Genomic DNA, 22,589 nt, shown 5'->3' with positions numbered 1-22,589 from the left:
TATACATGAACTTTGGTTTAATGTACAATTTGATACATAAATTTTGATTTGGTGTAATTATTCACATGAAACTCGAATTTTAGTTTATATGTATACATGAAAATTTGAATTTGAGTCAACTGTATGCATTTAAAGAAATTAACACATAAATTTGTTTTAAAATCGAATTAATATAATTGTTTGTGTATGTAATATATAAATGGAAAATAGTGTTAATTTGATAATATCGTTAGTGATTTTGTGAAAATTAAATCAAATCAAGTTTTTTTGTATAAAATCTCCCAAAATCAAAGTTCATGTATGACGTTGCACATTGGATCAAAATGACAGCAAAACTTGAGCTAATCTGTTCCGAATGGAATGAATTTTTTCTTTTGAAAAGTGGATGTGGGGGGGATGAAATTTTTTAGGAGAGAGTAGGTATAGAGTGGTTATGGTAATTGCTTGATTTATCCCACCCCACTTCACTATACGAAATTGCTATATTATCATTGTACATATATAATTATTAAAAAGGTAAAAGTGTAATAATATGTTATAAAATATTCATATTTTTATGTTTAAATATTTACTTCCATTTAAAAAATTAAAAATATTAAAAATAAATAGCGAAAATTCAATTGAAGTGGGTTAAGTTTGGATGCATCAACATTCACGAACGTAGTAGTAGTTTTCGAGATTCTACATTCATAGTGAAGTAAAACAATTGGTGTTGTAAATTGTAAAATATGACAATTGTGGAGTGATGATAAATTTAGCAACATTTGCCCCACCCTACTTCACTCCATTGTCATTCTTACATAGTGAGAAGATGAAGGCTGAGCATGAACAACTAGATAGAAGTGCCACTTGAGACTTCGAGGTGAGAAGAAGAAATTAAAAAAGAAAAAAAAATACTACTTGTGGGATTGATGTTTGTTTTAAGGTTTTGCTTTTTTAGATTCTTACATTTCTTTTATTTGGATAAGAGTAAACTCTATAGAAGATCACCTAAATTTAATAAATTTTCATTTTAAACACAAAAAATGTTTATATTTTAAGCATCATTGTTTAAATCATTTTAAGCACTTTAGACAAAAATCCAAGATGAGATTCCAACTCATTTTTTTCTATTTTCCACATAGGATGTCTATAATTAATAAATAATTTTATAATTTTCACCTAATTTAAGACTTTTAAATTAGCATCTATTTTAAACCCAAAGCATAAATTTAAAGGTGCCTAGAATGAAAATTTATGAAAATTGGATGACTAAAGGTGTAGTTTATTATTTTATTTAAATTAGCACTTATTTGGTCATTTTTAGTTACAATATTTATTGAATTTGAAATTTCAATCTTGACTCAAACTGAAAATGTATGGATCTTGTTCTAGACCTCAAGCCAAATACACCCTGGTGCTATCTCCACGCCGGTATCCCTGATTTTCAATCGCGCCTTACTAACATCATCCCATCTACCAGAAGCTGGATATAAATTTGAGAGAAGAACACACCTTCCTGCATTCTCAGTTTCCATTTCGAAAATCATATCCGCAGCCATTTCAGCTAATTTGGTATTGCCATGAATTCTGCTTGCACCAAGTAAAGCACGCCATGTTGCTGCATCTGGTTCAAAGGGCATGTTTCTGATCAACTTCTGGGCCTCATCCAATCGATCAGCTCGGCCAAGAAGATCAACCATGCAATTATAGTGTTGTAAAATTGCTGTTTTACCATAATCTTGGTTCATCGAGTAGAAATATTCCATGCCCCTATCCACTATGCCAGCATGACTACAAGCTGACAGTACTCCGACCTGAAACAATAAACTACACGAGTAAAAAACTACGAACTATATGACGTAGAAGAAAATATTCCACATTTAAAGAGTTTTCTCGATTGCCTCTCCTAGACGAAGGTTGCCATAGAAAATCGAAACAGTATTGCATCAGATTAAAAGATTCCTTTCATTTCTGAGAAGATAAGCCGTTTTAACACTCATCTCAGCTAAACCTCAAGTTAACCACTAGGGTAGGACATGTGATTCTTTTTTTAAATGCTATTTTTGGGGCATGGTTGACACCATATCTTGAGTGTGGAATATGTTTAAGGAAATGAATTAATAACATATGGCCAGAGTATTTCTAATAGCAAGTTAAATTTTAAAATTAATTAATAATTACCATAGTTGTATCGTCTGGTTTGAAACCAGCAGCCTTCATTGACTCGAAAATCTTTAGGGCCTCTTTACCAAATCCATGTATTGCATAACCAGAAATCATTGTATTCCACGAGAAAATGTCCTTATCCATTATCTCTTCAAATGCACTACAAGCTTCTTCTATGACTCCACACTTGCAGTACATTAAAAGCAGGGTATTTCCAACAAAGGACCCACTTTCATATCCTGCCTTGACCAGCTGCCCATGCAACTGCATCCCCAATTCTAAAGCAGCAATATGCGCACACGTGCTCAAGGCAGATGCAAATGATGACCTATTCAACCTTTCTCCGTCTCTTTTCATGTCCACGAAAAGGCGTAAAGCCTTTTCACTATAACCAATTTGAGCATACTCAGCAATCATTGCTGCCCAAGAAACAGGATTACGTCGAGGCATTCGATCAAAAAAGTCCCTAGCATGAGCTATCTCACCACTCCGAGCCTACCCCGTGATCATTGTATTCCAGGTAGTGACATCTCGAAATGGCATTTTGTCAAACAATTTCCTAGCCATGTCCATTCTCTTACATTGTACATAGCCTGCAATCATTGCATTCCATGAAACAATATTCTTTTGTGGCATTTGCTCAAAAGTTTCCCTAGCTTCATCAACCTGTCCATTCTGCACATAACCAGACACCATCGCTGTCCATGTAAATACATCTTAAACCGGAGATTCATTAAACAATCTCCTAGTTTCTTCAATCTCATCATTTTGTGCATAACGTGAATGTTTAGTTGGGATGATAATTTTTCTTTTTATGAAAATAAAATACAAAATTTTATCCTAAGAGCCAATTTTCCCCGATTTAAAAAGAAACAACAGTTGAATTTTTTTTGTTACCATCGTAGAAGAGAAGAGCAGAATGACAAAGAAAAAGAAAAAGAATGCCTACAATAAACAAATAAAGAAATATAGGAATGTCTTTTTTGTCTGTCATGGAAAAACATGAAAAGAAACCATCATTTTGCAAAAAATAAAAGGACCAATGGTTTTTTTTTTTTTTCCAATTCAAGAATTAATATGATGCATTGGGTGTGATTATTTCTAGTGGCGAATATAAGGGGGGAGCTGGCAGTGGCCCTGGCCCCCCTAAATTGGAAAATTTATGTTTAGACCCTTAAATTTTTCTTAAAATTTTAAATTAGTAAATGTAAAATTGTAATTTGGCCCCCTAAAATTATAAAAATTCTATTTAATCCTTTAAAAATTATAAATATATAGACTATAAAAAATTAAAATTTCATTCGACCCCCTAAAAATTTGTTCTGGCTTCGCCCTTGATTATTTCGGAAAATCAAATCAATATTTTTCATTAATTAATTTAGAAAATTCAATTAATTAAATTTATTTAATAAAAAATTAATTAATTTACTTGGCTGAAGATTCACTTCTGCATTTGGAGTGTCGAATTATAACATTTCAAATATAAATGATTAAAATATAACATGAGACAAATAAAAATGACTATTTTAGTAGTTTATCCATATATTTATTTTGTAGTTTCTTTTACATCTGTTAATTAATATTGTTGCATGGCATTTACAAACAAAGATCATTTATTTCATTCTTACCATTTTTCTAATAGATCCAAAAATTTAAATCCCAACTAATCCAACGTTAAGGAACTTTGCTTAGTGGGCTTGAACGAAATCCAAAATGCTTTTCAAGATTATATAATTTCGTGAGAAATTCACAAAAAAAAAGAAAAATGCAAAACAACTCGAAAACGCTCTCACATCTCTCTTAACTCTTATTTCCAAGATCTCTCGAGGTTAGGATTTTTTTTTCTTTATTTGTTTGATTATTTTAAATAAATTTATGAATGGAAACAATATTCATAATATTTTCAATGTAAGGAATGATTTTAGCTGAAAATTGTTTTGCCTTTTTCTTTCTGTTCTTCGACGCGTGTAACTGATTTGAGGGCTCTTTTAGATGATTTATGGATGAATTTCTGATTATTGCTTATTATCTTTGCTAAACATAGTTGTTTGGTTCATGGTTGGATAGTGGGAATTTCGATTTTATATATACTTCGGGGATTATTTGATGATTATTATTTGATGATTTCATGTGGTTTTGTCTATTAATTTGTATTCAATTAAAGCCATTTTAAAATCTGTTTTAGTTCTCGAATAATTTCATGAGCTGCATTTATTAATGTATCTGTTAGTTTGTTGTTAAATATGTATTTGTAAATTTGCTGAATCAAGCATAATTTTCTGAAGGTTTCTTTTCCCCTTTTTTGTACCTGTTGTGTTATGGATCCAGAAGCTGCACGAACTGCCCGAGAATCCCTAGATCTGGCATTTCACATGTCAAATATTCTTGATACAGGTCTCGATTCATTGCTCTCTGTGATTTGGGTTTAAACCCTGAGGCTTTGGCTGCTGTTGTCAAGGAACTTCAGAGAGAACCTCCACCATCAACCCTGTTGTCATCTTCTTCATCACAAGTACCTTAACTTCGGATTTTGGTATTTTCTAGTAAACTTACGAGTAATGCCCTAGAAGTTTGAGTTTTAATTTGTTTTGATGGAAAACTTTCTTAGGTTTTCACCTCTCGAGCACGATTGTGCTTAGTCTCTGCATCTAATTCAATGGTACATACTATGTGTGATCAATTATATTCACTCTGGTGAACCGTCTTTTCTTCTTTATCTTGGAGTTTATGAATTTGTTGCCGGATGTTGTATTTGGTGTGGGATTTCTTTGAATGGGATGCTATAGTGTATTTTCATTAAAAGAATGTTTAAACTCTCGTCCCATACTCTCTGTTTGCTGAGCATAGCTGGGTTTATTTAATTTTTAGAATTTTCTAACTGCTGACATGCCATTGATCAAGGAGGAAGGAGAGGACCTATGTAGAAAGAAAATAATCACCGAACAATATAGCTCTCAAAAACTTTTTAAGATATTTGGTTATTTTTAGCTTTCATTTTTGCATTTTTGAGATAATTTTCTCCAGTTTTCATCATTGGTGTCACTAAAAGTATCTTTACTATCATAGTCCACAATTGAGTGTCTTTAATTCTTCTCTTCTTCCGGGGAAAGTTGTTTAGTGCCTATTCTTTACAGTAATATCCCACTTATTATATAAAAGCAGTGGTGATTAATCTCATTGAAAATCTATTACTCTTTAACAATAAGTCTTAAATCATTACACTAAGGGAATATTGGTCCTCTAATCACAAGTTATGCAAAATAGCTTTTGTTTTTATCTGCTATTTGAGTTAAAAAGTCTTTTATTCTCTGTTACTTGTGTACTTAATTTTATCTACCTTTTCCTTTCAATTTTTATTGCTTGTTGATGATGTTCAAGAGGCTAGTATTGGCCAATGAAGTTTGTAAAGTCCTTATCGTGCTTGCAGGGTAGCAATAATTAAAAAGCGATCGGCTTTGCATATCAGTTGGGGGAAAAATGACCAAACACAAAGAATGACTTGAAAAATTATAGGGTATCGATCTCTTTTGCTTTCGTTTGATGGTAATAAGCTTTGCTGGTTCTTATGCCATTTTGAAGTTGAATAACTGAGTAGAAAAAGGAACAGAGTTTAGTTGCTTCATCATGCATGTGTACACAGACACATGCACTTGCATATGCATTCATACATGTACCGAATTTGTCTTGTGTTTATTTCAATTTTAACAGCTTTTTTTTTTTATTTTTTATGATAATACAATCACATTGTAGGTAGATCCATGTACTTGAAGGTTCAAATGGATGAACAAATTTACCTATTTGTGTTGTATTGTTATTGTTTTCTTGCAGCTAAGGGCATTATGTTACTTACTTTCCTCTGCGTCAAACCGGTATATAACACTTATTACTAAAACTAATTGTCTTGTGCTTTATGTTTGAAGCAAAAATGGTTAAGCTCAAGTTTTAGGTAGAATTTTTTGTTTACTTGGGTGGTCTTATTTCTCTCAAGTTCAAATCACCTTGTTATAAATTATTAATTACTAGTTCATTGTTATTGACGTTGTTGTAAGTTGCATGTTTCAGTGGACTTAAAAAGCTAATAATGTCTTAACAATTAATGGAGTGTATTAGTGGGAGGTCTTGTTACTCAATTTAAAATGACTTTGTTTTTAATTTTTTGACAATTATAGTTTACTGTTGATTGAATATTATGGATATTAACCCTGCAGATTGAGTATTATCTCAGTTCTTTGAGGATACAAGTTTAAGTGGACTTAAGAAGGCATATAATCTATAAAAGACCATTGTCTGATATTACTAAAAATCAAATATTATACCCGCAGTGACCGCGATAAACACAACGCGACCGAAAACGCGGCCGCGACCGCAATTTAAATCCCTACTTACGAGTAATGCCCTAGAAGTTTGAATTTTAATTTGTTTTGATGGAAAACTTTCTTAGGTTTTCTCCTCTCGAGCACGATTGTGCTTAGTCTCTGCATCTAATTCAATCGTACATACTACGTGTGATCACTTATATTCACTCTGGTGAACCGTCTTTTCTTCTTTATCTTGAAGCTTATGAATTTGTTGCCGGATGTTGTATTTGGTGTGGGATTTCTTTGAATGGGATGCTATAGTGTATTTTCATTAAAAGAATGTTTAAACTCTCATCCCATACTCTCTGTTTGCTGAGCATAGCTGGGTTTATCTAATTTTTAGAATTTTCTAACTGCTGACATGCCATTGATCAAGGAGGAAGGAGAGGACCTATGTAGAAAGAAAATAATAACCGAACTATATAGCTCTCCAAAAACTTCTTAAGATATTTGGTTATTTTTAGCTTTCATTTTTGCATTTTTGGGATAATTTTCTCCAGTTTTCATCATTGGTGTCACAAAGAGTATCTTTACTATCATAGTCTACAATTTAGTGTCTTTAATTCTTCTCTTCTTCCAGAGAAAGTTGTTTAGTGCCTATTCTTTACAATAATATTCCACTTATTATATAAAAGCAGTGGTGATTAATCTCATTGAAAATCTATAACTCTTTAACAATACGTCTTAAATCATTACACTAAGGGAATATTGGTCCTCTAATCACAAGTTATGCAAAATAGCTTTTGTTTTTATCTGCTATTTGAGTTAAAGAGTCTTTTATTCACTGTTACTTGTGTACTTAATTTTATCTACCTTTTCCTTTCAATTTTTATTGCTTCTTGATGATGTTCAAGAGGCTAGTATTGGCCAATGAAGTTTGCAAAGTCCTTATCGTGCTTGCAGGGTAGCAATAATTAAAAAGCGATCGGCTCTGCATATCAGTTAGGGGAAAAATGACCAAACACAAAAATGACTTGAAAAATTATAGGGTATCGATCTCTTTTGCTTTCGTTTGATGGGAATAAGCTTTGCTGGTTCTCTTATGCCATTTAGAAGTTGAATAACTGAGTAGAAAAAGGAACAGAGTTTATGTGCTTCATCATGCATGTGTACATAGACACATGCAGTTGCATACATGCATACATGTACCGAATTTGTTCTTGTGTTTATTTCAATTTTAACAGCTTTTTTTTTTTTTTTTTAATGATAATACAATCACATTGTAGGTAGATCCATGTAGTTGAAGGTTCAAATGGATGAACAAATTTACCTATTTGTGTTGTATTGTTATTGTTTTCTTGCAGCTAAGGGCATTATGTTACTCACTTTCCTCTGCGTCAAGCCGGTATATAACATTTATTACTAAAACTAATTGTCTTGTGCTTTATGTTTGAAGCAAAAATGGTTAAGCTCAAGTTTTAGGTAGAATTTTTTGTTTACTTGGGTGGTCTTATTTCTCTCAAGTTCAAATCACCTTGTTATAAATTATTAATTACTAGTTCATTGTTATTGACGTTGTTGTAAGTTGCGTGTTTCAGTGGACTTAAAAAGCTAATAATGTCTTAACAATTAATGGAGTGTATTAGTGGGAGGTCTTGTTACTCAATTTAAAATGACTTTGTTTTTAATTTTTTGACAATTATAGTTTACTGTTGATTGAATATTATGGATGTTAACCCTGCAGATTGAGTATTAACTCAGTTCTTTGAGGTTACAAGTTTAAGTGGACTTAAGAGGCATATAATCTATAAAAGACCATTGTCTGTATTACTAAAAATCAAATATTGTTGTGTGAAAGCATCAAAATAACCATGTAAATTTTAAAAGTTGCACAACAAACGATTTTCAAATAAAATATTTCATATCTTACTTTACAATGAAGTTTAATTAAATTATTAAATTAAGCAATATCGAAAAGTGACTGATTTATAATATGGATCATGTAAAAAAACCACATTTGAATTAGGAAATTAAACTGCATCTATTAATAATAATCATTTTAAGAATTTTTATATTTTGTATTAGGCATCAATTAACATTTTTTACTAATTGATAATGAATAAAAATTGAACGGCCAATAGCACAAAGGAGTAGCAGTTAGGATTCTTTGTTAAACACCTTAATTATCATGGTACAAATCTTGTTGTTGTAATTATCCTTTCTTAATTTGTAAAAAAAAATAAAATTGAAAGCCAAATTAGTTGAACCTTTGATATTCGATTCAGTTAACTACAAAAAATGAATTACAAAAATTATGAAAATGTTATTAAAAAACAAAATAAGTCACAAATCAAGCATTAAAAAAATAGAGACTAATTTCAACTTCTAAGAAATTAGTTTTTTGATATCTTTGCTTCGACTCTCAAATTATCTAAATCACAGTTGTCTCCAAATATATTTCGTTCGATTACATTTTATAATGTTTGTTTTGTTATTATGATTAATTCGTTAATTGCATTGTATTTGTAAATTAAAAAAATTTAAATGCCTTATTTTTTAAATTAAAGAATCAACAAAAATAAAAAAATCTCATTTTCATTTTATTGGGTTCCCAAGGGTTTTTAATTTCCTAGTTTCCATTTTATTTTTATCTATTTCGGTTTTTTGACTAAATGCATAGCTTCGAATCAAACCATCTTTTATGATTTATTAGTTGCATTCATGACATTTAATTTAATCACATTTAAAAAGTGAAATTGGTTTAGAAAAGTAAATTAATTATTATGATAGTAAAACCTGTCATGATTTACGGCTTCAACTAAAGAAAATACATTTAATTGAACAACTAATTTAATAATTAAAGGGATTTCATAATTAAAGCCATTAACAAAGTTATGTAATAATTAACAAAATTAAGTCAATGACCTACCAAACAAAAATACCCAGATCTAAACCCTATTACACTCAATTAAAAAATCCCTGCCCACAGTCAATAATCCGAAGATTGCTCCTTGAAGTTGGTATTTTAATATTTCAATCACAAATCAAAATACATATTAAATCATTAATTAAAATTTAAATTAACATTCAGTCCCTCAACTCTTTCAACAATTTTTATTTTAACTCATGTAATAACATCATCCTCTATACCATATATAATATTTATGTGATGATATAATACAATTTTAAAGAATAATAAAATTAAAATACAATAATAAACTTTCCAGCTCATACACAAACATAGATTGCAATTCACAAAACACCAACAATATTTGAAGAATAAAAGCAAAAACCATATATATATTTAAAAAAAATAAAGGTACAATGAATGGCCCTAACTCCCCTCTCTCTCTCTCTCTAAAAATTGTTTAGAAAATCGCTGAACCAAAAAAATCTAAGCACAAGATATTCTGACACCATCTCTGCCCCTTTCAATGTCTTCACCCTCCTCCTGCATAAACTTCAAAAAAGAAAATCAAGTAATCAACTTGCAATATTCAAAGCAAAACCATGAACGGGTTCTATAAAGTTAAATCAGATCATAGCTACTAAAAACAAAGATCAGTGACTAAGTGTAGAGCTCCCTTCAATCCAAACAAGGATCTGACATTTTTGGTAATGCAGCTCCTGAGATATGCAAGCCAAAAGTCTATCCCTTCTTTTAAAAGTTATATATAAGGGATAGAGCTTTAGGGATCCATAGCTCAGCAGCTCTATATACCCTGCAAGACCCTCTATTGGACTTCAAGGAGCTCCACCCCTTTGTCTCACCTTTAACCAACAATAAATCTCTCCTTCTTTGCCTAAACCTAGAAAAAATGGCCAAAAAGAAGGAAAAAGAAACCCTAGTTACGGTTACAAGATTGAATCTCTCAACCTTATTTGACACACACATATATATATGGCTCAGCAGACGTGGGTTAAAATCATCAGATCCAAAAACTTTCAAATCAAAACAAGCAGAAGACCACTACTTAACCTACAAGAAGAAACAAGCTTGAAGATATGATGGAACAAGGGAAACCCAGAATTTAGGACACTGTTAATTTCCTCTACGAAGATGACTTTAGGTTATAGAAAGGATGAGAGAAAGGGTTATATATATAATATGTAATAAAAGTGCATTAGGGTTTTTTGATCTAATAAATAATGATGGTGGTGGGGCGTCGGCAGGCCAGTTTTTAGCTGTATAGATGTTGATTATAAGAAAAAACAGTGAATTAGATGAAAGTCTTGGGAACCGGCTCCTAAGATTCCTTGTTTCGATAGTGGCATCATATCTTCATATTGATTATGACGCTATTTTACTAAACTAATTTAAAAATTTTTGATATTTATTAAAATAACTTAGGTTAAAAGATAATCACTAAAATGACCTTAAATGAATAATAAAATAAAGTTTTAAGAACTTAATAACTGGCACCATCTAGTGTTTTAGTCCCATGATTACCTGATGATTATATTAGGCTTTAAAAAATGGTGCTGGCATGTAGATGGCTGGCACCAGGTACTTTTTTCGTGAGTTAATGAGTATTGTGTGACCGGAGGTGTCGATGGAAAAATATCCTCAGTGGTGGGTGTACGTGCTTCAGGATCGAGCTCCGGATGGTATGAAGACGACCCAGACCGTTGTTTCGAATGTTGAGGCTCGAGGTCGTCACCAAAAATATTCTCGACAAACAAACAAAATTTGGGAACTCATCTTCAAAAAAATTTTGCTTCCTCCTCGACAAAGAAAAAACTAAAATTTTTAATCTCGTTTTTCAACTAATAAAGCAAACAAAAAGCAAACAAAAACTCAAATAGAAGATAAAATACTTATATATATCTGATAAATTTGGTGCCGGCCATTACATGTCTAGCACCAAATTTATTTTTTTTACATCTCTGGTGCCGGCAATCAATATATCAAAGTAAAAAATTTGCATTGGGATAGGAAAAAAGTACTTGGTGTCGGCCAATACATGCCCAGCACCCAAAAATTTGAAATTTTTTTTACTCTGGTGCCAGCCATTAAAAGGCCAGAACCAAAAAAAAATTACATTGGAACACAAAAAAATCATTTGGCGCCGCCCATTTACAAGCCAACACAAAAAAAAATATTAGTCTAATGCAAGCAATTAGAAGGCCAGAACAAAAAAAAATATATTGGGACACGAAAAAAGTACTTGGTGCAGGCCATTAGAAGGCCAGAACCAAATTTTTTTTACTAGTTTGTTGCCGGCCATTAGAAAACCAGAAAAAAATTGCATTGGAATACGAAAAAAGTACTTGGTGTCGGCCATTTACAAGCCAACACTAAAAAAAAAATTTTGCTACTCTGGTGGCGGCCATTAGAAGGCTAGAACCAATTTTTTTTTAAAATATTGATATTTTTATATACCAGTATGATATGATTTAAAAAAAGAACTTTAGTGCCGGCCATTGGGTTCCTAAAGTAAAAAAAAAAAATAACTTTTTAAAGCCTGACACAATTATAAAACAATCATGAGGTCAAAACATTAAATGGTGTCGGCAATTAAGTTCCAAAACCTCATTTTATTTTTCATTTCAAATCATTTTAATGATTATTTTTTAACCTAAATTATTTTTATAAATATCAAAATTTTTAAGTCAATTTGATAAAATAGCCTGATTATGATAAATGGTGAAGGTGCAACCCACGAGATTTTTTTCATTCTTATTAATTTTATTAACAATCTAATGTTAATCACCGGTAATTGTTGATTTTATTCTTTAATTATATATTCGAATATTTTGTTTCTATTTATAAAAATACACAAATCAGTTATAAATAAATTAAAAACTATTGTATCAATAAAATACAAAAAAATAGCAAATATAATATTCAAATTAAACTAATAAAATTTAACGGATTCTCTATAAGCAACTACAAATTTTCATTCTTGATAAAAATAATTTAACGATTTATTATCAATTTATTTCTATTTAGAAACATATTATTTTCGTAAAAATAAACATATTTTAAGTAGGTTGACAGTCTAACCTATTTCTTTTCAGACTATGCTATCATTAACAATATATGAAATCAATCCCTTCAATTGAATAATCAAACAAATTGCTTTTTACGTGCACCTCAAGCAATTGATTTTTTTTCTTCTAGAATGAAGAAGAATATATTTATATTATATGAAAAATGCTCTAATATTTATTTATTTTTAGTTTTTGTATAATGTGATTTATAATTATATAAAAATAAATATATTACAATATAATGCAAATACTAGAAAATATACCAACTTGTTTATATTGAAATTTTTATAGGAAAAAAAGATATATAATAGTAGTAAAATAAATGTATATTTATAAAAATAAGTATTAAATAAAAATAATATAATTTTAGAATATATTTTCAAATACTTTTTATAGGCAATATAGCAAATTTTTAGAAAATATTATATGCATAAATATTTTTTATGCATTTGGGTTTTTTCTAACTAAGGGTGCGTTTGTTTGCTCGTATTTGATTTTCCGAAAATATTTTCCTCATTTTATTGTTTGGTTGCTTGAAAATATTTTACATCAGTAAAACATTTTCGAAACACGGTAAAATGGGATGCTTTTGGGGAAAATGACTTATGATTTTTTTCCAGTAAGACATTTTCCAAAAGCTCCCCTTGGTCGCTTCTTCATACGCCCCGCATATTCCTTCTTCTTCATCTGTCCGATACTTTCTCCTCCTAGTTCTTATGTCTTATTCTTTAATAAAATTTCATTTTTTCCTTAGCTTTTCCATATCTTCTCTTCTTAGGGCTGCTTTTTTCATTCCCCTTTGTCGTTTCTTCATCTTCTTGCTTCTTCTTCGTCAAGGTATTTAACATATTCATTCCTCCCGCTTCTTATTATATGCTTCTTGTTTGATTCAACTATTTCTTAACGAAAATATTTGTGGAAAATCAATTGATTTTCAACCCATTCCTAGAAATTTTCTAGATCTTATCAGATTTAGGAACAGAGAGAAATTATTAGCATGTTTTAATAGAAAATTTACACCTGATTTTAATCCACTCAAGAGGTAACAACTTTAGTACTAAATTGTCGCTCAGCTAAGGGATTGCATTATTCTTTCATGCTTTCAAGGATAAATCCTCTTTTTCCCGCTTCTTTCTCTTTTCCGATTAACACCTCTAAATCCTTCTCCATTTCAACACCCACCGACCACCACCATCATCGTTAACAACTCCGGTCACCATCGACCCATCATCGCTCACCAATCACCATTGTTGCTTCTTGACCGCCAACCCGAAGGTAACACCACCAATGGTGGATTTTCTTTCTTTCAACTGCTTTGTTTTAAAACTCGCCTTTGAAAAAAATGGGTTTTGAAGCAATGAGATTGGTTGAAAATGCATTTGAAAATGTAGGTTTCCATTTGTCTCTTAAATCTAAAGAATTTAACTGATTTAGTGAACTGATCCTACATTTTAATCATTTATCCATTTATAAATCAACTATAATACTGCATCTTACCTTTTGCTTTTGCTTTATAGTAGTTTCCGTTTCATATAGTAGTAGTATCAACCAAATGGAATCTAAATGTTTATATGAAAGGAATCAATTAGATGAGTAAAGAATGTTATAGTGAGAAATTATGTCAAAACAACATACTAGTTAAGTCATGTTCTTCAGAGTTGCAATTTAATTTATATGTCTCCACTGCTTTGAAAAATCTTCCTTATTTGATGTGCTGAATTTCTTACTCTCTTGATATAGTAGCTGGAGATGAATTCACTCTTTTTTTCCATGTAGATGTTACTATGCTAGTATATCTTAGAGAGAGATCTAATATGTAAGATAAATCTATCCCTGAATTCTTGCATGCTCCTCGCTTAGTAGTCTACCAGCTAGCCTTTTCTCCTTTTCTTTAATATTTGCTTTTATTCATGAAGCTCGTGAGTTTATCGCCTACAGAGAGCTCAAAATAATATGGTCTATGTTTACCTCAGTGACCTAGGTCTGCAACAAGAAATTTGTCTCTTAAATTGAAAATGTAGGTTTTCTAGAATTAAAGAAAGAGTGCTCTTACCATTGCATCATAACTACGATATAGCGCTCTTACAATTGAATGTACAGGTTATTTACAACATGTCACCCTCAAAAAATTAAAAGAAATTGTGATGTCTTAGAGTTGTTGGCTTTTGGGATTTGGGATAATTAAACAGCAGATAGAAGATATTTAACATTTATATTTTCCTCTCTCCAAAAACAGCAAATTTATGAATTTAAAGCTCATCTCTTGTTATTTATTAGATTGCCTCAATCATTTATTGCATGAAAATGAAACATTCAATCAAAGAAAGGAAGAGGCAGAACTAGTCATAGATTTTGATATCAATGGAGATCAACTACAAAGCCAAATCTAGTCAGTAAGTAGTAATAATTTTATATCAGGTGAATAGTAAATCTAAGATCAGCAAGCTAATAATATTATTACAGCATGCACATGATGATATTAGACATGTCTTAACTACAAGGACCTTATAATTAGTTGCTTAATGTATTATCTATAGGTACTTTGGATGTTAAAGTTATGCTTAATGTATTACTTCGGATATTGTTAAAGTCATGTTCCTAAAATAAAGTCAATATTGTATTGTCTTTTTCATTTCAAATATCAAAACCATTAAATCAACCGTAAGGTTTAGCAATGGGCATTTTGCATTTTGCTTCACCAGTTTATTAACTAAAAAACTAGTACAATAGTGAGGATAATAAAAGCTCAAGAATTGGCTTGCTGCACTTGATGGACATTCACTGGTTAATTGGCTTTGAGGATATTTTGTATAAATATAATGATAGCACCAATACTACTGATTGATGATTCTTTGAAGATTTTTTTTAAAGTTGGTTGCTCATGTAGATGAGCCTTTTTACGAAAGACATTTGAAGTTTATGTTTCGATTTGATTTAAAGTTTGTCTTAAAAGAATTAGCTATTTAGGATTGGTAAAGTTCAAACTTATGCCTTGATTAAGAAGCTTTAAACATTTGCTCTAAAACTGATGGATTGATTAAATTGGTATTAATACTGATTATATAATTTAGCTTTGAATATAATTGGACCTAATTTGCTCTAAAACTATTGGTAGCTTATAATTGTCCCATTATATTGATCTTTAGTAATATATGTGATCTTATGAAAAGTTTACGTATTTTTTTGTAGTAATCAAATGTTTGTGTGGTATTATTTTGTGTAGATGGATCGTAATCGAGATCAAAATGCAATTGTTGCAGCCGTGGCTTCAGTTTTAGCTTTTGGGGTTCTCTGGATTAAAATATTAAAAACTAGGAAGGAAATTACTTCTCACCCTCGTGTGAATCGAGATTATGAAAGAGAAAATTATATTAATAGTATTTTATATAGTGGTGTGGTGACCAACATTGTATTGATGTGATAAGGATGAGACCAATTGCATTTTTTAATTTGTGTGATATTCTTAGTAGAAATAATTTGTTACAATCAACTAAATCGGTGAATATTAGGGAGCAAGTAGTTATATTTTTACATATAATTGGTCATAATGTAAGGTTTCGAGTGATAGGATCTAGATATTATAGATCAATTGAGACAGTTCACCGTTACTTTAGGGTTGTATTGAGAGCTGTTTTAAAGTTGTATAAGCTAGTTATTAAATTACCTGATGAGTCAACTCCTAGTGAAATTAGAAACAATCCAAGGTTTTATCCTTATTTTAAAGATTGTATTGGAGCATTAGATGGAACTCATATTCGTGCATCTGTTCCACTTAGTATTCAAGGAAGATTTCAGAGTCAGTAAAGGGGGACGACACAAAATGTTTTGGCTGCCATTACTTTTGATTTGAAATTTTCCTATGTTCTAGCTGGTTGGGAAGGTAGTGCACATGATTCTCGTATTTTAAGTGATGCACTTTCACGCCCAAGAGGATTAAGAATTCCAAAAGGTAAGAATTAACATTAAATACCAACCAGTTCTAGTAAGCTCATAATTTATTAGTAATATTATATTTTGTAAAATTGTAGGTAAATATTATCTTGCTGATGCTGGATACCGCATTCGAAATGGATATATTACCCCCTATCGTGGTGTCCGATATCATTTAAAAGAGTTTAGTGATCAGGGGCCTGAAAATGCAAAGGAACTCTTTAATCTTCGTCATTCATCATTGCGAATCACCATTGAACGTGTTTTTGGGATTTTGAAGAAACGGTTTCGTGTATTAGATGTTGAACCATTTTGGAATTTTCAAACTCAAGTAGATATAGTTTTGGCTTGTTGTATTATTCATAATCATATAATGGGAGTTGATCCTAGTGATTTACTTAATCAAGGATTATTTGAGGAGCCCTACTGATTTGATAATACCAACTCTTACGAGCGAGAAGAAAGAGAAGAAGCAAGAGAATGGTCTCGCTAAAAGAGACGAAATTGCACAAACTATGTGGGCTGATTATATGACTAGAAATATTAGGTAGTTTTAGGGTTTTGGGGTTATTTTTCTATGTTATGTATGTTTTAGTATTAAAATTATTTTTTTGTTAATGTTGGTTGGATAATGATATTGAAATTTTAGTTTGTTGGATTTTGAAATTATTATGTCTTGAATTTGTTAGATGTTGAATTTATTATGTTTTAAGCTTGTTGAATTTATTATGTTAGATATTGAATTTATTTAGTTGGATAATGATATTGAAATGATTGACAATGAAAATTCTTAATGTAGAATGGGTAAGGGCAACAAAGAAGGGACCTCCAAGCAATTCAGTGGACAAAACCGATGGAACATCTTTTTCTTGAAATTCTAGCGAAGAGGCTCGAAAGGAAATAAGCCTTCTAATTCTTTCAAAGCGCTTTCTATTAATCGAGTTGCCAAAGCTATTTCGAAAGATTTCAAGTCCATTGCGATGCGAAGTATGTGGAAAATCATTTGAGGACTGTAAAAACCAAAGGCGATTATATGCACAATTCGGGTGAAAGTGGTTTTGGATGGGATGATAACTTGAAAATGATCACATGTGATAGAGCGACATATGATGCAATAAATGATGGTAATATATGTATATATATATTAAGTATATTTCAATTGTTTTTACTTGTTATTCTAATTGTGTTTATCCAACAGCACACAAGAAGTATGAACCATTTTGAATAAAAGCATTGATCATTATGATGAAATGGCTTTGGTTGTTGGCAAAGATATGGCAACAGGGAGTTTTGCCGAACATTTCTTGATATAGATTTGGATGATGATAATCAAGATTCAAAGGCCTATAGATTGCGAAAATGAAGAGGTTGAAGAGGTAAGAACAAAAGTATCTTCATCCGCACATCTAAACGTAAAAGAAAAAATACTCAAGAAAGTGCCGTTGATGAACAAATTAAATTTATGGGTGAACAACTTGGCAAAATTGCTAATGCTTTGGAACAATTTATCGTGGATAAGACACCACGACTTTTACTGAAGAATTGATGTCGACGGAGGAGGAAGGATTTGATGATGACTTCGTGTTCGTGTTTGACTATCTAGTGAGTCATGAATCCGAGGCCAAAGCTTTTTAGTTAAAAGTAAGAAGCATAGAAAATTTAGCTTCAAAAATTTTCGCAAGGTTGAAGATATTGATACTTTTAATGTGGTGTAATATTATAGATATGCACTTGGACAATGTTGTTATTATGTGGTGTACTACTAATTATGCATTTGGATAATATTATAATTTCTACTATTAATTGTGGTTTGGAAGCTAATTTATAATTATTTAACTCGGCTGGTCTCAATTTACTCTCGATTAATATTCTAGCTTATAAATCTTTTGGTTGTAATTAAATTTAATTTGATATAGATAAATTATATTCAATTTATTTATAGTTTTATTTGATCATTATTAATGGAAATAATTATCATTATACCTCTTAAAAATATAAAATGGACGAAAATATTTGTTTCACTTCATATTATTTTACAAATAAAGCTGTAGAAATTTAACCAAAAAATGATGATAATAAATTATTAATAATTGAGTATTATTATATATTTAATGCTAATTTATTTATAAATAAATCATTGCAATATATGTAAAAACAATTTAAAATATAAATTTATTAATATATATATATATAAATTTATTAATATATGTAAAAACAGTTTTTCCGGAAAATATTTTCAAGAAATCTGCCAAACAACAGAAAATATTTTACACAGATTCATCCAAACACCAGAAAAGTAAATCATTTTCTAGAAATCATTTTCCAGGAAATCATTTTCCAAAAATTATTTTCAGGAAAACATTTTACCTGCAAACAAACAGAGCCTAAGATAAAATTATAACATAAATATGAAAAATTTGGTCCATTTAGGCCTTAGATTATTATTATTATTTCGATTTTAAAAAATAAATATGTAATTATATTATTTTTCCCTATATATTTTGGCAAGAAATAAAATACCATAGCAAATACAAGAAGAAGCGGGAACAATAACTGACCGGCACGTGGCGGTACAAAGGGATTCAGGGAAAAAAGCCTAAACGAGAAATGAATGGTAATTGTTGAATAAAAGACTTTCTTGATTAGACAAAAGGGACCGTTGATGTGACCGCTCATACATTATCATTTACCCATTTTTATTTGCTCAGTGTATGCCTTCCCCTTTGTCTTTTTCACTTTATCCTGCCCACATCAAGTTTTATTTTTTTCTTTTCCCACTCAATTCCTTGGGCTTTGGCCCTCAACTCAATTTAGGAATTGGATTCGACGTCACACGATGTCGTTTTCATATCCTCTTTTATCTTTCATTAGCCTGTCAAATTTTGTCACGTGGAATTTTTTTCTTTTTAGGGAAACGTAAGAGATTTTTTTATACTGTTATCACGTGATTTCTATTTATTTATTGTATTGCTGTAATTTTTGGTTTTTTAGGAATCTGACCTTATAAGTTTAAAAAATTATTAAAACGACCCAATTTCAAAATTAATTATAGAAATGACCTGATTTTTATAGTAGACTTGGCTACCACCATTTTTCTGGTGCACCACCCTAAAAATCCCTAAAAATAATAATTTTTTTTGGTGTCGCCTAACAAATTGGTGGTACTAGACTGAAGCATGCAAGGTTAAAACACCTAATGAAGTAATTACTCTTTTTAAATCGGCTAAAAAAAATGCCATGGCGACACCTAATTATATTTTTTTTTTATCTATTTGCATGTTAATTCAGTTTCCTTTTAAAATTAAATTTTAATAACTTTAAAGATATAAGAATAACAAAATAAATCTTTCTTATTTTTTATTTTCTTAAAACAATAAAATTAAAACATATATAAAATTCTTATTTAAATTACCCAATATATCTCTCAAAAATTTCCTCAAATTTATCTAAATTCAAATATGATAGGGAGTGAATTAAAATGTCTAAATTTAAATAATCTTGTGGAATTTTTTAAGGACATATTGCATAATTTAAATAAGTATTTTATATAGTTTTAAAAAATTAAAAAATGAGAATGATTTGTTTTTTTATTCTTATATCTTTTAAGGAGAGAATGATTTGTTTTTTTATTCTTATATCTTTTAAGGACTATTTAAATTTAATTTTAAAAGAGAACAGACCTAACATGGAAATAGACCAAAAGTTTAATTAGGTGCCACCATACTCTCACTTTTTTTTTTTTTCGGCCAATCTACAAAATGTAATTTACTTCATTAGATCCCTAAATATTTTGTCCATGCACACTTCAATTCAGTGTCTCCAATTTGTAACGCAACACATTATTTTTTTGTGAGATTTTTAGGGTGGTGTCATTTGGAAAAGTGATAGCACCTGATTTTATTGTCGAAATCAGGTTATTTCTTTAATTAATTTTAAAATTGAATTATTTTTATAATTTGTTAAACTTATAAGGTCAGATTCGTAAAAACCATAATTTTTATGTATTGCATGCATATATTATTTTAGTCCTATTTTCTTAATTAAAACGAAATCTTTAAGCTAATTAATCGGAACAAATTACTCGGATTTGCTATATGGTTTAATAATGTTAAATAATTACATAAAGTCTTTATATTTTGATACTTTATTTCTTCCAATAAATATACTTTTGGAAGTGATGGATAATTTTCTTCAAATTTACAAATAGATTTCCTAGCCTAGGTTGTAGCGTTAGTCATTTTCTTTTCCTTTTTAGTTACCGAGTTTTTATTTTCAATTAAAATAAATATTTTTTACAAAAGGTTGTTTTTTCTTTGTTATTATATAAAATATATAATTTAATGAATATATTAAAAATGCTTTAAAATATATATTTAAAAATAAGTACAAATATAAATAATCAAAATTTATATAAATTACTCTAAAAAAAGTAGATATACAAAAATAAAAATATATTTAACAAATATAAATTTAATATATTTTAATATCTGGTATGAAATACAATTTTTAACATTTATTTTACTTATATAACTTAGCATCCTTAATATTTTCCATTCTCATCTCATCACTACAGTTATATTTGAATTCAAATACATAATTCATCACTGATTTTAATTTCATCACTACTATAATAATTAATCTCATCGCCACCGTTATTTTTAATCTTACTGGAACAAATTTCATTGCCCATCCAAACTAAGTCTAGATCTGTTGGTCAAATTGAAAATCAATTGGGATATCGGTTAGACTGGTTAATTCGTGAACTGTACAAACTAATTGAACTCATTTAAAAACCTGGTTGAATCGATTTTCTCTAGTTTTAAAAATATATTTTATTCAATTGAACCGAATAAATTGATCGTGTTGGAACATTTTAAATATTTATAGTGTTCCAAGTGTAATTAATCAAAAGTTATATTATTTGATTTTTGAAAAGAATTATAACTATATAATAATATTATTTGAATAATTATAATATTAATTGAATAATTATGTATTTATTTTAAAGACATTATTATTTAGGAAGACATCTATTGAAAGATATCTCTATGAAGAGACATGAAAATTCCCATAAATAGGAATGGGATTTCATTTGGAAAACAGACTAGCAAATTCTAATTCTTGCTTTCATTCATTCATTTTCTAATATTATTAGATTATTCTGTAAAGTATTACTGCAGAAATCCTTTGTAGAAATTGAGTTTTTTGTTATACATTGCTCAATGCGTAGTGGATTATTCTCGTCAGTGCAAAACGCAAATAGTCATTGACTTCATTGTATCCTTGAGGTTAATTTTCTTGAAACTCATTTGCACACCGAAGATAGGTGGGGGCTGTAACACCCCTAACTCGTATCCGTCGCCGGAACAAGGTTACGGAGTATTACCAAAATTTTCAGAACAATTTCGATTAACTTATGTCATTTACTATTCATATTCAAAATCGAACATATTTAATCTTATAGTCCCTTTAATGGACCATCGAGGCTCAAAACATGCATTAGAAATGAATCGGGACTAAATCAGAATCCCAAAGATTTTTCGCAAAATCATAAAAAAAAAATTCCTAGTTACAAGGGATACACGGCCAGACCACATGCCTATGTGCCCGTGTCTCTACTCGCCCAATTTGCTCTTCACCAACACCAATACTTATACACATTCATAGACCATTCCAAGACAATTAATTTATGCCAAAACCCAGTCTCATACATGTTATTTAATCTCATTCAACCAATGTACCCGTGAGTACCTCAGATGACAATTTATTTCCATGTCAATTTATACTTATATTTACTAGATACTCAGTTCATTTTTATGCATGTTGTAACAAACATGTTAACCAAATTCCATCATCATTATACTAACATGATTTATATAAATTAATCATTTCAAACATATACCATAATATGATCTTTTATACGTAAACATCGAAACATGTTTATCACTTGCCATTCCAATGGCTAGTTATAACCAAACCTTTACATGCCATTATTGACCAAATTAACCTATACATGCCATTGTAACCATACTTAATTTACCATATATATACCGAAATGGGCCGATGGATAGTGTAAGTGATCTACTCTAAGCTTCCAATCCAACGAACTTCCAATTTATATTCATTCATTTTCAATATAAACATGCATGGTACATTTAATCCTTTTGAACACAAGCCCTAACACATATCTTTACCATATCTTGTATCCTTATAATGTTT

The 22,589-nt window shown here is 30.0% G+C and overlaps 2 pseudogenes; one reads left to right on the top strand and one right to left on the bottom strand.

The window, feature by feature from the left end:
* Positions 1-1,343: 1,343 nt before the first annotated feature.
* LOC108478130 (pentatricopeptide repeat-containing protein At4g02750-like) lies at positions 1,344-3,601 on the bottom strand (annotated as a pseudogene).
* An 865-nt stretch (positions 3,602-4,466) lies between these two features.
* LOC108476930 (mitotic-spindle organizing protein 1B-like) lies at positions 4,467-5,956 on the top strand (annotated as a pseudogene).
* The last annotated feature ends 16,633 nt before the right edge of the window (positions 5,957-22,589 follow it).

The sequence above is a fragment of the Gossypium arboreum genome, chromosome 12, assembly GCF_025698485.1.
Source record: "Gossypium arboreum isolate Shixiya-1 chromosome 12, ASM2569848v2, whole genome shotgun sequence".
NCBI classification, from domain to species: Eukaryota; Viridiplantae; Streptophyta; class Magnoliopsida; order Malvales; family Malvaceae; genus Gossypium; species Gossypium arboreum.
This window is presented reverse-complemented; position numbering and strand designations above follow the sequence as displayed.